Source organism: Aotus nancymaae, unplaced genomic scaffold (assembly GCF_030222135.1).
Source record: "Aotus nancymaae isolate 86718 unplaced genomic scaffold, 86718_ANA_hifiasm-v0.15.2.pri h1tg000002l, whole genome shotgun sequence".
Classification (NCBI taxonomy): domain Eukaryota; kingdom Metazoa; phylum Chordata; class Mammalia; order Primates; family Aotidae; genus Aotus; species Aotus nancymaae.
This window is the reverse complement of record NW_026988413.1, coordinates 58159441-58176628: the sequence shown is the minus strand read 5'-3', so window position 1 is coordinate 58176628 and position 17188 is coordinate 58159441. Positions and strand designations below refer to the sequence as shown.

The window sequence follows — 17188 nt, the reverse complement described above, 5'->3', positions numbered from 1 at the left end:
GTTGAACATACACCAATCAATAAATGTGATTCATCATATAAACAGAACTAAAGACAAAAACCACATAATTATTTCAATAGATGCAGAAAAGGCCTTGAATAAAATTCAAAATCGCTGCATGTTAAAAACTCTCAATAAACTAGGTATTGAAGGAATATACCTTAAAATAATAAGAGCCTTTTATGACAAACCCACAGCCAATGTCATGCTGAATGGGCAAAAGCTGGAAGCATTCTCCTTGAAAAGTGGCACAAGACAAGTTTGCCCTGTGTTACCACGCCTGTTCAACATAATATTGAAAGTTCTGGCCAGGGCACTCAGGCATGGGAAATAAAAAAAGGATATTCAAATAAGAGGAGAGTAAGTAAAACTATCTTTGTTTGCAGATGACATGATCCTATATCTAGAAAACCCTATTGTCTCAGCCCAAAAGCTTCATAAGCTGATAATCAACTTCAGCAAAGTCTCAGGATACAAAAGCAATGTGTGAAAATTGTGAGCATTCCTATACACCAACAGGCAAGCTGAGAGCCAAATCACGAATGAACTCCCATTTCACAATTGCCACAAAAAGAATACAATACCTAGAAATACATGTAACAAGGGAAGTGAAGGTCCTCTTCAAGGGAAACTACAAACCACTGCTCAAAGAAATCAGAGAAGATACAAACAAATGGAAAATTATCCCATTCTCATGGATAGGATGAACCAATATCATGAAAATGTCTATACTCCCCAAGCGTATTTATAGATTTAATACTATTCCCATTAAACTACCAATGACATTCTTCCCAGAATTAGAAAAAAACTATTTTAAAATAGAAACTGTATTTATTTTATTTTTATTTTAAAATTAATATGGAACCAAAAAAGAGCCCAAGTAGCCAATGTAATCCTATGCAAAAAGAACAAAACTGGAGGAATCATGCTATCCAACTTCAAACTATGCCCCAGGGCTACAGTAAACAAAACAGCATGGTACTGGTACAAGAACAGACATATAGAACCAATGGAACAGAATAGAGTACTCAGGAATAAGCCCCCACACCTACAACCATCTGATCATCTAAAAACCTGACAAAAACAACAGGGAAAGAATTCCCTATTTAATAAATGGTGCCAGGAGAACTAGCTAGTCATATGCAGAAACTTGAAACTGGATCCCTTTCTTAAATCATATACAAAAATAAACTCAAAATGGATTAAAGACTTAAGTGTAAAACCCAAAACTATAAAAATCCTAGAAATAAACCTATGAAATACCAACTAGGACATGCACATGGGCAAAGATTTCATGACAATGATACTGAAAGCAACTGCAACAAAAGCTAAAATTGACAAATGGGATCCAATTAAACTAAAGAGCTTCTGCATAGCCAAAAAATCTATCAACAGAGTAAATAGACAACCTACAGAATGGGAGAAAAATTTTGCACACTATCCATCTGACAAAGGTCTAATATCTAGCATCTATAAGGAGCTTAAACAGATTTACAAGAAAAAACAAACAAACAAAAACATCTCACACCAGTCAGAATGACTATTACTCAAAAGTCAAAAAATAATAAATGCTGGTGAGATTGTGGAGAAAAATGAATGCTTTTACACTATTGGTGGGGGTGTAAATTAGTTCAACCATTGTGGAAGACAGTGTGCCAATTCTTCAAAGACCTAGAGGCAGAAATACCATTCAACCCAGCAATGTCATTACTGGGTATATACTCAAAGGAATGTTAAGTCATTCTGTTACAAAGACACATGTATATGTATGTTCATTGCAGCACGATTCAACAATAGCAAAGATATGGAATCAAACTAAATGCTCAATAATGATAGACTGGATAAAGAAAATATGGTATATATACACCATGGAATACTATGCAGTCATAGAAGGAATAAGATCATGTCCTTTGCAGGGACATGGATGGAGCTGGGGGCCATTATCTGCAGCAAACTAAAGCAGGAACAGGAAACCAAATACCACATGTTCTCAGTTATAAGTGGCAGCTAAATGATGGAAAGACATGAATACATGATGGGGAACAACACACAACGGGGCCTATTGAAGGGCAGGGGGTGGGATGAGGGAGATGATCATGAAGAATAGCTAATGGATGCTAGGCTTAATACCTGGGTGATGGGATGATCTGTGCAGACCACCCTGCACATATTTACCTATGTAAAACACCCGCACATTCTGCATATGTAACCCTGAACTTAAAATAAAAGTTGAAAATTTCTAAAAAACATTTAAAAAGTTCAATTCAGCAATAGTGTTCAGGCATTTAAGCCTGTTTATATACATCTGAAGGAGCCTAAACAGTTTACAAAGACGATTATTACCATATTATTGTGTTTTATTTTTGTCTTTAGTAGCTTCATCCATGTAACCTCAGATATTTTTATCCAGAGAGGCATAAATTAATGAAAGATGTATTACTGAACATTACAAATCTATGAGATGATTTGGGTTAAATGTGTAAATGTCTAAAATGGCTAGAGAATGGTTCATTTCTCAGTGGTTATTGGAAAACTCTGAATTTAATACAGTACCAAGAATTTTGGTAAATACAAAGTAATAACTGTTAGCAAAGACTCCAGGTTGCACATTTGTTCTGTAATTTGTATGAACTATATTTTACTGTTTCCTCAGAAATATTTCAGCAATTAACTGAATCTTTTTCAGGGAGTTTCTACTGAAAACACAAAAGATTTTTATCTGTGAATGCTAAGTAATGATTATTTAATGCCAGGGGTATAAGCAGGGAGGTACACTTTTAATTGCAGTATATCAACAAGTTATCCATTCACAGCTTCCTAGATTTTTAAAGTAATACTGCATCTATAATTTTATGAGAAAAGATTGGGTGTGTACATATATTCAGGCATATTGCTTTTAAAGAATATGAATAGAAACAGATTATGTGTCATAAACCTATTACAACCTTTATAAACTTGAAAAGATTATAATCACTATTTTTGTAGTGTTTTGTGGTATTTTATAACAGTTGGTTTTCTGACAAATGAAATAAGAATTACTATATATTAATTTTTAAAAGAACTGCTAAACTCTATTGATATATAAATGAACACTCAAGTCTAGCGTTAGATTGATGGTAATACTTACTGAGGTTTAATTTCATGGAAATAGAATTTATTTTTTACAATAGAAACTCTTTTGTGCTTCAGAGTTTTGTTTTCAAAGGGAAATTCAACCTAGACTCTGACTGAACATTTGTATAACATTGTCTCATGGAAAATCGCAAAATATGCATGTTTTCTAATTTTTTATCATCTCTCTAAATGGTCACCTTGGAACTTCGTGTTTTCTTTCATAACAATGAGTTTGCAGAACCCTAAATGTTCCTAGACCCTGGGGCATAGTGCAGCCTCTTCCTCCCAAACCCAGGTTCACTCACCTCATGCTCTCCTCTGATACCTACTGCTTTGTCTCCTTGCAAAAGCCCCTCCAGAGCTCTGCTGAATGAAGTTGGCTGACATCATTCATACTTCATTCTCCCTTGCATCAAACTGCAGCTGTGTCTTATCTGCTTTTCGATAATGTCTTGGAGATGTTTCCTCGAATTCATTGACTTAACACATTATATTTCTCACTGTAAGTTTTTCACATTCTAATAGAATAAGTTATTCTATTATCTTACCCTGATGAGTTTTGTCTTTCAATACAATAGATTTCTAGTTATATTAATAACTGACATACATACATGTAATTCCTTCCCTCCACACCATTTTATTTGTAATGCTTGGTAAAGGCCTATTCACCGAAAAAACCCAAGCTCAAATATTCTTTTGTACTTAGCAACCAAAGACATTAGTAGTTATTTTTCATGTCTTATAAATATTTATTAATCTTTCGTCATTTATTATAAATATATAGCATTTTCGAATTTCAGTTTTATTTATTTTAGTTACAAAAATAATGGCCGGGAGCGGTGGCTCACACCTGTAATCCCAGCACTTTGGGAGGCTGAGGTGGGCAGATCATAAGGCCAGGAGTTTGAGACCAGCCTGGCCAACATGGTGAAAACTCGTCTCTACTAAAAATACAAAAATTAGCTGGGCATGGTGGCAGGGTCCTATAATCCCAGCTACTTGGGAGGCTGAAGCAGGAGCATTGCTTGAGTCCAGGAGGCAGAGTTTGCAGTGAGACAAGATCATGTCACTGTACTCCAGCCTTGCTGACAGAGCAAGACTCCATCTCACAATAAATAAATAAAACAGGTTTACTTTTCAAAAAAATTAAACACCACTCCGAAATATCATTTGGAGTTTTTTTGTTTGTTTTGTTTTTTGTTTGTGTTTGTTTGTTTTTTGAGATGGAGTCTTGTTCTGTTGCCCAGGCTGGAGTGCAGTGGCGTGATCTCAGCTTACTGTAACCTTGCCTCCTGGTTTCAAGCGATTTTCCTGCCTCAGCCTCCCAAGTAGCTGGGATTACAGGCACCCACCACCATGCCCAGCTAATTTTTGTATTTTTAGTAGAGACAGGGTTTCAACATGTTGGCCAGGCTGGTCTTGCACTGCTGACCTCAGGTGATCCTTCCACCTCAGGGTCTCAAAATGCTGGGATTACAGGTGTGAGCCACCGCATCTGGTCCAGAGTTGTTTCCTTATCGATGCTATGCTTTATAAAACAAGTTCCGTATATAGAGACTATTTCATTGGAAAGTCACTTTTTTTGAAAACAAAGGCAAAAACACCCTCACATTAATAGTCTTTGCAGGGAGGCACTTAAGACATTTTATCCAACATTTTGTAATATATAGATGTAGGCTAATAATTTCCTATCCTATACTTATATTCCGTTAATTCTTAATACTATGCCTAACTGATAATAGATGTTCAATAAATGTTCAATACCACTCTTAAATCACAGTTTTGTTTTTTAGTTTTAATAGAGTTGATCTTTTAAAGCTTAAATACCACAAAACCTTGTTATAATTCAATTGCCTAGCTTCCAGGTGGGTCAATTATTTAGCTAGCAGCAATCAGCATTATGACCTTAAAAGATACATGCCATCTAGAAAACTGAGGATATTATTGTCATCTGGAGGTAAATGTCATTGAATGACCTCAGATCTTTAGAAAAACTCAGTTTGCTTTTGTAGATAATATTTTAGTAGTCAGTATTTGGGCATTGTTTTATGACTCATAATGACTGGAAAACATAGATATTTAATTTCAGCAAGAAACAAACTTGAAGAAAAAACAGGGTCTTATAGGAAATTTGTTTTGTCATTTTAAAGCTGCCAAGAGGAATGCAAAATGATTTGTCTCCTCTAAACAATGTCAATTACTGCTTTGCAAACAGAAATGGCAAAATCTCAGGAAACAATTGAGACCAGATAATTGCTGGACAATTGCCATCCTTACTTTATAATCTTTATTCTTTCAGCCATTGTGACTGAATGCTTACTCCTCAAATAGTTTCTGATCATTCATCCCTGTGAAAACACAATAGGTTACTGAGTTTCAAAGCTTTCATTTCTGTGACTTTGTTAGGAGTTAGTCTTGCGTGATTATCACAGAATGCATGAGAATATATTACCAGAAAGGCTCTCTAGAATTGTTGAGATCATTATTAAATATGAGACAGATAGGGACTTAAGTGGACCAGTGATGGGATGGGTGAAAAGAGGTTATGATTTGGGAGATCAGAAGTTGGAATATATTATTGTAGACTTTACTGAAAAATGTCAGTTCCCAAGTCACCAGCCATTTGTCTTCTGAAAGAGTTTTTGTCCCTCATTCTTCATCCGTGTGGCTGTTTTGTATCAGGTGAAATTGTCCTTGGAATCTCAGAATGGGCTTGATTAGTTTAAGGGTAAGTATATCCTCACATCCATGACCAGTGACTGGCCAAGGAGACAAGGCTAACTGAAACAGCACCTGGCATTCCCTGATGACATGTGACCCAATTTGGGTAAAAAGGACATAAGAATAATGCTTGAGAGAGACTTCTGAGAAAGGATTTTTGTTCTCTTAAGAGAGAATACCAGAAGAGGCAATATCATCCTTCCTTGCACTGTGCACATGCTGTACGTACTTGGGACTGGGAATGCAACAATGTGAGCCTGGCCACACAGAATCTGATGCAGCCATAGCTAAGGTCTGCACGTGTGTATGTAAGTGGACAGAGTTCCACACTGATCATGACATTTTGAATCAGACATTCCTGTTGCTTTAGAGGAACATGAATTTCCTTTGAGAGTAAAGCTGTTTTATTTACTACTTATATTTGGTTCTTCTTATAGTAAAAAAAATTCAAAGTGGTGTGGAAATTGTTGTTTCTATTTAAAATTCAGAAATAATTATCATTTTAGTTTAGCTACAATCTTTAGGTTTTTCCTATACCATCTCTCTTTTCAAGATCTTTTTACACAGTATTGTATTTTGGGGTATTGATGTCACTGGACAAATAAAAATTTGATTTTTTTAGCTATGTGGTGGTAGTATTTATATTGAAATATATGAGTGTTTCTTTTTTCTAACTTATGACTAATGATATTCATTTATGTAGGAATCATGACCCAGGGAACAATATGAACACATCATCGTGAACTAATTGGGTGTTTTCCTCTTTAATATCATGTACCCATTACTTGCATGTAAAGGCTTCAGAAAACATAGGTTCAATACTGTTCAGTACATGTTTGTTTCCCACAGGCCTAAGTAGTAGTAGAAAGAATTTTTACTTAAATAAACATTTTAGTGATTGTCTAGTATGGGCTAGATATGATCTTAAAACTGGAGGCAGATGAACAAGGCAGAAATGTTTCTATGGAGAAACATTTTTAGCCATGAAGGATAATATGTTCTAATGTGTGTATATATGGAAGTAAACAATGAATCCACAGATAACTCCAACAAATTCAGATTTTGATAAGTGCTATGAGAAAAATAAATAAGGTAATGGAATAGACATATTCCTCTGGGATATGTCTGTGGAAAGGGAAAGTTTGAGATGCATTAGTGAGAAAAGCCTCTTCAAGAAGAAAAGAGCAGCAATGTGAGTATTTATGGAAGAAGGGGTTTCAGTAGAGACAAGAAAGATGAACTGTGATGGTTAAGAGCTTGGCATAGTCAATGAATGACATACTTTTGAAGAAAGAATGTATGACATGAACTGTAAGAGTTAAAGCAGGACCAAGTATTTTATTTTAACTTCAATGATAAGTCACTGAAGGTATCAGATGGAAGAGTAATGTATCTTGTATTAAAAAAATATTCTGGCCGCTGTTTTATGGTGAAGGATTTGGAGAAGAAAAGACTCAGGAGAACCACTTAAAAGGCTATTGTTACGGGATCCTTGGGGTGTCACTTTTCCAGCCAGAAACCTCTGTGGTCAGTGGCACCGTTGCCTGACTTTGGCTTGGGCAAACTTCTTCTTTGCCACTGAACTTCTTCCCCCGACTTGGCCTGGCAGGCTTTGCTTGGCTCATGCTATTGGCCTGGATCCCACATCTGGCAAGGGTGAGACAGGCATGGAGTGGTGAGGGGGTGTGTGAACAAGCAAGCGTGGAATCTGGCTACTGCACACAGATAGGCATGCTGGCTGTGGCAGGGTGAGCAGCTCCAGGCACCAGCATGGGTGCTGGCTCCCTGCGAGGCTGTGGTTGGACCGGGTGTATCACAAGCAGCTTCTACAGGTGGCACTAGGAAACGTGGTGATGTCCAGAATTTCGGAGATGCCAGGAATCACAGAGCCCCAAACAGAGTGTTTCAGCCCTGGCTTGGTGAGCTCTTAGGTCTGGACTGTAGCTCTTCCTTCCTTCTCTCCTCTCTCCTCATCACCTGCGATGTGGCCACAGCTCTTCGCTCCTTCTCTATTCTTTCTTTCTCATCACCTGTGAGGTGGCTGCAGCTCTTCTCTCCTTCTCATCACCTGCAATGTGGCTGCAGCTCTTCTCTCTTTCTTGTCAGCCACAATGTGGCAGGCAAGCCCTGCCATTTGGTGGGTCCTGAGTTCTTGTCCCAAGTCCAGAAAGACTCAGGTACGCGGACAAGAGGATGGTGAGCAAGGTGAAGAGGCGCTTTACTGAGTGACAGAACAAGGCAGAAGAGACCCACAGTGGGTAGCTCCTCTCTGCAGGCAGGTTCTCCCATCATCTGCCTGAGTCTGGCTGAGTCCAGGGTTTTTAATGGGCTTCAGAAGGGAGGAAGTGCATGCCGATTGGTCCATGGATGGTCTTGGGCAGGCCGGAAAAAAAATTATAAGTTTTCACCCTGCTCTGCAGAACTGGCAGCCTGGCCTCCAGGCCTTAGGCCATCCTTGGCCTGAGGCAGGGTTTCACAGGGAACCTACCCCTTTCTGCCCAGAAACCTATCTGGTTTCTGCCACCATTAACCCGCCATCCATGGTGCCCATAGCATCCAGGTTGTTCATGCCAAGGTGGGCCTGCAGGCCTGTACCCAGCTGCCTTTAGTGCCCCCTCAGCCTCCATCCCTTTCTTGTTGGTGCCCAAAGTCCAGAGGGGGCTGAGGTGGCAGGGGGCTGTCATGTCAGCACTGCCCCAAGTGAGCGCACAACTGGCCAGGTTGTTACAGAGCAGGGGATCAGCCACAACTTTGCTCTGAAATTAGAGCAGCGACCAGGAGAGGGGAGAGGCTAGGCAGTGGCAGCAGGCACTTCCAAGCTTGTGGGACAAGTAGGCTTCCTAGGCCTCAGAGGGTGCAGAGATTCCTGGGTTGGCAGCCACGGCTGGTCAGCTGCACCTATACCCAAGAAGGCGGAGATACTGCCTCTCCAACTTGGAAGGGGATAGGGCTTCCACCTGTTCCTAGCTCCCACTGACTCCATGGATCAGGCAGCGCTGGCCACGCCTCCTCCATAGCAGCTGACATGGCAGTGGCCACTCCAGATGGACCATCACTGCTATCACTACCACTAAAATCCAGACAGGAGATGACAATTTAGACTTAGACGCTGGCATTAGAGAAGGAATACAGTGATGCATCTGAGATATATTTTGGAATTGAAAACTTGGGATTTGCTGACTGAGTGGATTAGAGTATAAGAGAAAAGGAGGAATGAAGTTTGGGTATGAGGGATAGGTAACAATAACATTTACTGTACTTAAGATGTCTAATTTCAAAACAAGAAAAAATAACCACTGGTGATATTTGTATTGAGTTTGTGTTAAATGTTCATGTTAAGGAAAATTGATATCTTCTTCATGATGCTGGATTTTATTCTCCAAGATCATGGTATTTCTTTCAACTTGCTCAAGTTTTACTATTGTGTTCAGAAATGGTTCAAGTTATCCCCATTTATGTTTTTATATTTTGTATGTTTTATCATAAGTACTTCAAAAAAATCTGTTGTAAATAGGTTCCTCTTACCCGTACATCTTCTAACTGGTCATCATTTACATATAAGTAGGTAATTATTTTGGTATGTCAATTTTATATCCTGTTAGAATGGTAAATTTATTGTTTTGGTTTTATTGGGTTTTCTAGATGCATAATATATCATCTACAAATAGTTTTAATTCTTCCTTTTATGTCCTTAAGCCTCTGTTTGCTTTCCCTTATATTATTGCATTGGCTAATGCCATTAATACAATGTTTAAACAGGTGTGAGCCACCACACCCAGAAGGCAACCTCGTCTCATTTCTGATTTTGACTATTGCCAGTGATTTACTGCTATGTCAGATGCTGACCTTTGAACTGAGAAATAGACATTTTTGTCATGTTCATGATATGTGTGTCAATTCATTTGTTGATGATTTCATTGGTAATAAAAAGAGTATTTATTTGTCAAATGCATTTTTAGCATCTCTGAGACACTATCAAGATATTTATCCTTAGATATAAGAATATGAGTAATTATATTAATGGATAATACTAGGGTGCTTACACCCTGGGTGAAAATTCTCTTGATTGTGACATATCTTATTTTAATGTTAATGTTTTTGTGTTTTGAATATTTAGAACTTTTATGCATAAGTGTTTGCAGGTGTAACTGATTGCCAATTTTATTTTGTGTACAATATTTATCAGGTTTAGCTATTTGCTTTAAAGTAATTTGGAGGTTTTACTACTCATTTAAAAAAAAAATTTTTAATTATGGTCTGGAAATGTACACAATAGCACTAGGATTATCTAGTCTTTATAGATTTGAGAAATTCCACTGTGAATCCATCATGCTATGTTGTTTCTTAATAACTATTTAATAACTTTTTCTTTTTATATAAAAAAAATTGGTTTCTTCTCTCATGCCTGGGCTCAGTATTAGCAAATGTTTTTCTTTTGTAAAAAATCATTTACTTCATGTCGTGGATTTTAAAAATTTATTTATTGTCTCAAGATAAAAAAATTGATTCAGTGGTTTCTGTACTCTTGTCATCTATTTCCTGTTTTTTTCTAACGTGGTTGTGTGATGTGTGATGAAATGTCTATTCAGTTGTTTTTGTTTGTTTGTTTCAGGGACAGGATCTTACTATGTTGTCCAGGCTGGCCTTAAACGTCTGGGCTCCAGTGATTCTCCTGCCTCAGGCTCCTGAGTAGCAGCTGGAAATACAGGTACAGAATGTACCACTGCATCTGCTTTGGTTTTTATTTTTATTTTTTCATTAATTATTTATTTTTGAGATGGAATCTTGCTGTGTTGCCCAGGTTGGAGTACAGTGGTGCAATCTTGGCTCACCACAACCTCCCCCTCCTGGGTTCAAGCGATTCTCCTGCCTCAGCCCCGCAAGTAGCTGAAATTACAGGCATGTAACACCACCCCTGGCTAATTTTTGTATTTTTAGTAGAGATGGGGTTTCTCCATGTTGGCCAGGCTGGTCTCAAACTTTTAAGTTCAGTTGATCTACACACCTTAGCCTCCCAAAGTGCTGGAACTGCAGGTATAAGCCACTACATCTGGCCTATTTTCTTATTTTGAGACAGGTTCTCATTCTGTCACCCAGACTGGACTGTAGTGGCACAATCATGACTCACTGCAGCCTTGACTTCTTAGGCTCAAGCAATCCCATTGCCTCAGCCTCCCAAAGTGTTAAGATTACAAATGTGAGCCACTGCACCTGGCCTTTCATTTTCCTTTTAAAGAATTATCACTTTTTTTCTAATTAATTTTTTCCTTCGTTTATCTTTATGAATTCCTTTCTTCTCTTTCTTTTGGCTGGACTTTTCCTGCTCCTGACATTTTGCATAGGATGTTTAATTTGCTATTTTCATTCTTTCATTTTTTAATAAAATGAATATTTTTGGCTATGAATTTTCTTTCAAGTACTGTTTTAACTATATCCCATAAGATCTGATTTTATAGAGGGTCGTTGAATCTCTATGTAAAAGTCTGTATTTTGGTCAGAGAACATTGTTTCCTTTTCAATTTTATGTAATCTGTTGAGTTATTCTTTATGATCTATAATTTTTATTTTTCAAGAATTTTTCACGTGCAATTGGTCAGAAGCTATACTTTTAATATTGGCATGTATATCTCAATAAATTATGTAGCTATAAATATGATCTATCTAGATATTCACATAATCCTTTTACTCTTGACTTAAGACAGTTTTGTTGCAATAAATTCTCTTATCTTAGTGTGTTTCTAATGCATCATCTGTAGATTCTCTTTTATAAAAATGGTTTGCATATTACACAGCATTTAGGGATTTATATCTGTTTTATCTTTGTTGTGAAGGTATAACATTATAACATAATAGCTCTTCACATTTAATACTTTTAAGCCTTTATTTTTGATAGGAAGTTATCTCTGCTTTCTTTTTTTGTTTTGCTTGTTATTCGTTCATCCATTCTTTGATTTGTAGCCTCTCAAACTTTTTAAAATGGTTCTCTTGTATACAATACAAAGTTGCATTTTGCTGTCATTCTATCTGAAATTTTTTACTTTTAATGAGTTAAGCCTACAAACATAATAATAATTAACTATACAATTACTTTTTTGTTTTCTTTTGTTATGTTTTTTCAGCAATATAAAAGTTTATATTTTAGTTATAATGTTTAACTTTGTGTGAGTATCTCATTCTCCATTTTCCTTAGGAGTATCAATAAATTTCTACAAGAAACAGATAAATATTCACACGGTTCCTCTTCCTTCCCTCTTCACCACTTAGTCTTGATTAATCATGTTATCTTTTTTACAGCTCTATTCTTACTCTTAAATATACACAACTTTCTTGCATTCAAATGTTATCATTTGACTCCTAACTGCTACTCATTAGGCAATCTTCTATAACATTCTATTTCCCCATTTCTCTCTCTCCCTTCTGTTCCTACTTTTGTCTTTCTATTTTGTAAAGCACATATCTGTTATTTGATCTCAGAGCCCCCTTTCCTCTCTCCCTCTTTCTCCATCCTTCCTCTATGTCTTCTTTTCTCTTTATAGAGCTTTACTTATTCAATGCTTAATTCCAAAATTTTATACAGAATCTCTTCAATTAGCTCATGTTTGTCTAAGTGTATTTTCTAGGAGATTGCTTAGGAAAGACTCATAAACTTAAATTCTTGCATGTTTAAAACTGTTTTCTTAAAATCTTCAAAGTTGAAAGAAAGCTTGCCTGGATAAAAAATTATTGTCTTACATTTTCTTCCTATGTGTGTCCGGTATATACTGTGCCATTATCTTCTTGCATTAAAGTCCCTCTCAAGAAGTCTGATGTCAATATAATTTTCTTTGCTTTATCAGTGCATTGTTATCTTTGATTGGAGGTCTATGATTTTTGCCTGTTTTCTTTAAAATCTTATAATGTGAGGAACATGGTGTTGCCATCTAGCGTCCTAGGCCAATTTTCTCAGGCACACTGTGCATCTTTTTTATATGCAGAGCCAGGTATTTTTTAAAATGAGAGCTTTTTGTATTCTAATTTAAAAAATATTAGTTCTGTTTCTTTGCTTGGTTGTTTGTTCTATTTTGTTCTTTATTGCTTCTTTTGGTACCCTTATTCTATAGAAATTGGATTTTCTTTGCCGGTTATGTACATTCCATCTTCTTTGTCTTTCTACCTTCTATTCATTCCTTTCTAACTGTATCGTTTGCCCATTTGGTCTCCTTTCTATCCTCTTGATGTCATTTACTACAATTTAAGTAATTTCTATTATCTTTTGTATATCTTATATTTAGACAATATACAAGTTAATTTTGAATTATTTTCTTTCCCCAGCTTTGTCTTTTCCCATTTAGCATCTAGTACTTGGCTCTTTTTAAAGTTTAAATTTCTGTTTTTAAATGTTCTTTCATATCTACAATGTCTTATTTTGTTGTATTTTAAATGCTGGCAGGAATCTTTCTTCTCAGCAGGTTTTGTCTTTGTCACTTAATGTGCTTCCATTTGTGAAACTGTTTTGATCCTCATCTTCAGTTTTTCATGAATGCCATGATTTTATTTTTCTTATCCATATTTCATTCGCCTAGAATAATGACTAGGAAGATATTTCTTTTATGTGGCTGGTGGGTAGCAGGTGGCTTTTCTGAGATCTCATATCAAGGATTCTGCTTCTGTAGCAATAGGAAATGGTGGTTTTCAAATGTATGAAATCGTTATTTAGTGGAGGTGCAGTTTGCTTTTATTTTCATATTATATTCTGTTCCAGTAGGTTGTTTGTCATCAGCTGCTTCTTTTTCTTTATTTAAAACCAGCTGCTGACTCCAAATGCAACTGCTGCTACAGAAGTCACAAACTATCAGATAATTCAAAGTCCTCATGGGACCCCCCCCACGACATAGTTTGTAAAGCTTTATAAAGGTAAAAGATATGCTACAGACACATAGAGAAAGTGCAGACATTCATAGAGGAACAAGATTTATCAATGCAGCCCTGTAGGGTCCTATCTTAGTCACATAGGATGTGGTTCGTCTTTGGTTTATGAACCTCTAAGGTAAATATAAGATACGTAGGCTTCGTGCTTGCTTTGGCAGCACATATACTAGAACTGGAATGATACAGAGAAGATTGGCATGGCTTCTACACAAAGATGACAGGAAAATTTATAAAGCATTCCATATTTTTCAGGTTTCAAAATATCACAGTACCCCCAAAATATGTGCAACAATTGTGCGTCTTTTTTTTTTCAAAACAGATACCTGATTTCATCTGTGAGTTCATCAGCTTCGCTCATGCTAAGGTACACGTTTGCTGAGGAGTTTTTTACAGCCCACCGATCACATGGCTAAAACCTAGACTTTATGACTTATTAAACCATGTACAACTGTCAATCTATACATTTTCACTAAGCAGTGTAGATAACAAGCTAGTATAGCATGTCTCCAGGGGAATTTCAGACTTCATGCTGCACATTATACATAGACTGCTAGTTTATTTCATTTCTTTCTTTTTCAAAGGTCAATATTTGACTTTCGGGCTTCCTCAGAGACAAGCTTAAAACTACCCAGACCAGCAGCAAGTCATCCCAATTCATAACTCTCTTCAAAGATATTTTCCCAAGACTGCCTTTCCAAGCCCCTTCTTTATCTTCCTATTGACTGTGCTATAGAGTCCTCTAAGCCCAACAAGGCGCTTGATCGTTTCTACTCAGGGTGTGCTTCTCTATTTCTGAAGGTAAACTCTTGATAATGTTTCCCGGATTTCACCACTGTCCCCACTACTCACATCTGTACAGCTCCCTCCAGACTCACATACAAATGTGGGCTCTGGTAGTCTTAGCTGCTTATTCCTTCTTTTACCCATAAATTGGAATTTATATCTTCTGTTCTCTAGCTATGTGGCAAATGTAAGTTACTGATGTTTTAAGTTAACTGTTCTTTAAATCTTTGCGGTATCTTGGAGAAGGTGTGGAAAGACTGTGATCTAGAGAAACTTCATTATCCTAAGGTAACTTGGAACTACCTACCTTCCTTTTTAACCATCAGGGCTGATTGGACTTCAGTGGCAAAAGAATACTCTTTTCTGCTATATTTTTCCTTTTAGGAGTATTACATATCAACCTTGTTTTTTTTCCTTCTGTTTTCCTCTAGTCTTTTCAAGCTGGTGCAGAAAAATTCAAAATGCAAACTGCTTCCCTAATTGTTTTCTTTTGATCACTGTTGAAGTGGTGCCAACGCTCAGCTGCATCACTTGTGTCTCATTGTTTTTCTTTTCAGGTACTTTTAGTACTTGAAATTAGTTTTCCTAAAATGATCTTCTAGATTGCACATTGGGTTTTTCCTCTGGAAAGACATAAGAATTCAATAAATTCTGTTCCAACCAAAGGCATCCATTAATTAAACAAATGATGACACTCTCACCTTCCTAAGTGGTATTCCATGCAGATGTTACGTCCCATCAGATCAACATCTAATCTAAACCTGTTCTCAGTGCAGTAGTGCCCTCCATGACTTTCGTAATGACAACCCATGTCCTTCTTCTGGAAACCTAACATTGTGAATTCTTCAGACCGCTCCCGTTAGAATACTTGCCAAATCTGTCTATATTCATACAGTAGCTCTGGCAATTTAAAACTCAGTGAAATGATGCTCAGATATTCCATGTCTATTGATGAAGACTTCATTTTTAAAATATGTCCAGATTTTATGAAACTGTCTAGTTATTGATTCTAATTATCCAAAGGAGTTATCCCAGGGGCTTCTTCTGGTTCACTGGTTTCCTGTTTTCAAACTGCCTCTCAAGTCATCTCATCCAAGTGTGGACTCTAAGGTCTTTCCATTTTTATATTCTTGAAATGGTGGTCTGTTAGCCCATCATAATAACCTATCTTTTTCCTTACTCCAACCTTAATAATACCTAGGGCTGTAGATATCTCCATTTCCCTTTTATATACATCGAGGCTGTCCAACCAGATAGCAGTATTTATCCTCATCCTTAGGCATGTCTTTCATTATAATCTTCTTTATTTCTTATACTACTTCCATATTAATTATAACAAAATAATCTGCTTTTAAAAAGCTGACCTTGTTCTTTCTTAAGAAATTGTAATTCTTAGAAAAAAAGGTATAAGCTTTTAAAATTTTCTTTTCAGCATTATAACAATTCCATAGATTTTTTTTTCTATACCTCAAGAAGATTACTTATCCAATTTATAATGAGGGCCAAAAGGCCTCTTTAGCTGTTCTGTGATTAAAATTTTATCTATCTTATGGTTGAACCTATAGTCTCTATGAAATTCACAATGATCAAAATTTATATGAAGTCAGTTTGAGATAATGAGAAATGGGGAGGAATATCTATAGGAATTTTAGGACAAACTTCATAATTTAAGTAGTAAATCAAGTCACATTCACCCCTTGGCATTGTTTAAATTAAGATAAAGAGAAATAAGTTTGGTGCCACATGCTCGTATGCAGCTCTTAAAAATGAAAGACAGTGTAGAAATTCCATTATCTTAATTCCCCAGCCTGCTCTCCTGGCCAGGAAATACAATAATGGGGGCAATGTTCCTTTGACTCACCAAAAGAAAGAGCCTTGTAATGAAATGCTATCTGTTTAGTAGACTTGTTTCTGGCTTTGCCATGAGTCTTAACTTTTTACTGTGGGGACCTCTAATACCTTGAGAATTGAAATGATTTCTTCTAAAGTACCTTAAAGAGTCCCTCCTAACCTTAGGATCTATGAAACACTGGACGTCTCAGAAAGTATAAGTCTGCCCTGATTATTAAAATCAATCTTTGTTTGAACTTCTAATGTGGTTCCACTAACTTACTTGAAGATGCCACCAAAGCCTTGCTTAATTCTTTAAATGTGGCAGGCTATGCCTGCTAAGATTTATTTCTGAGGCTACTATTCTTTTGACATTCACTTCTGGTGAAACCATCTGATGTGGCTGCACACAAAGCTTGGTGTCCCCAGATGTAGTTTTGATTCCTAATTCTTGGGTTCACATTCAAGGCTTCCTAACCCATAAGAATGTAAGAGATTTTTGTCACTGCCATTTCTCAAGCACCTGGAACAGTGATTGGCATATATTAGCTGATCAATGAATAACTAAATTGGGAGCTCAATGATTATTCATTGTCTCCTAATAAATTGTTAATTTTCCTAGAATAAAAATACCTTTGTATTGTGGTTGAATTTAGCTTCATGAGGCCTGGGCTATATATGAAGAATGACCTTTAAAAATAACCTGATGATTCTCAGCCGGTCATCATCTCACTAAACAGGTTAGTTTCTTTTCTCATAAGAAAAAATTAATGAGTTGGGTAAAGTATACAAGCAGGGGATAATTCTATTCCTTTTTAGGTAATGGAGAAAA

General features: G+C 36.6%; 1 non-coding gene across 1 annotated transcript; it reads left to right on the top strand.

Annotated features, from left to right (window-relative positions):
- Window positions 1-13885: 13885 nt before the first annotated feature.
- LOC135274291 (U6 spliceosomal RNA) lies at window positions 13886-13992 on the top strand. The gene has a single exon (XR_010342144.1). It is a non-coding gene; the product is annotated as a U6 spliceosomal RNA (small nuclear RNA).
- Window positions 13993-17188: the final 3196 nt, after the last annotated feature.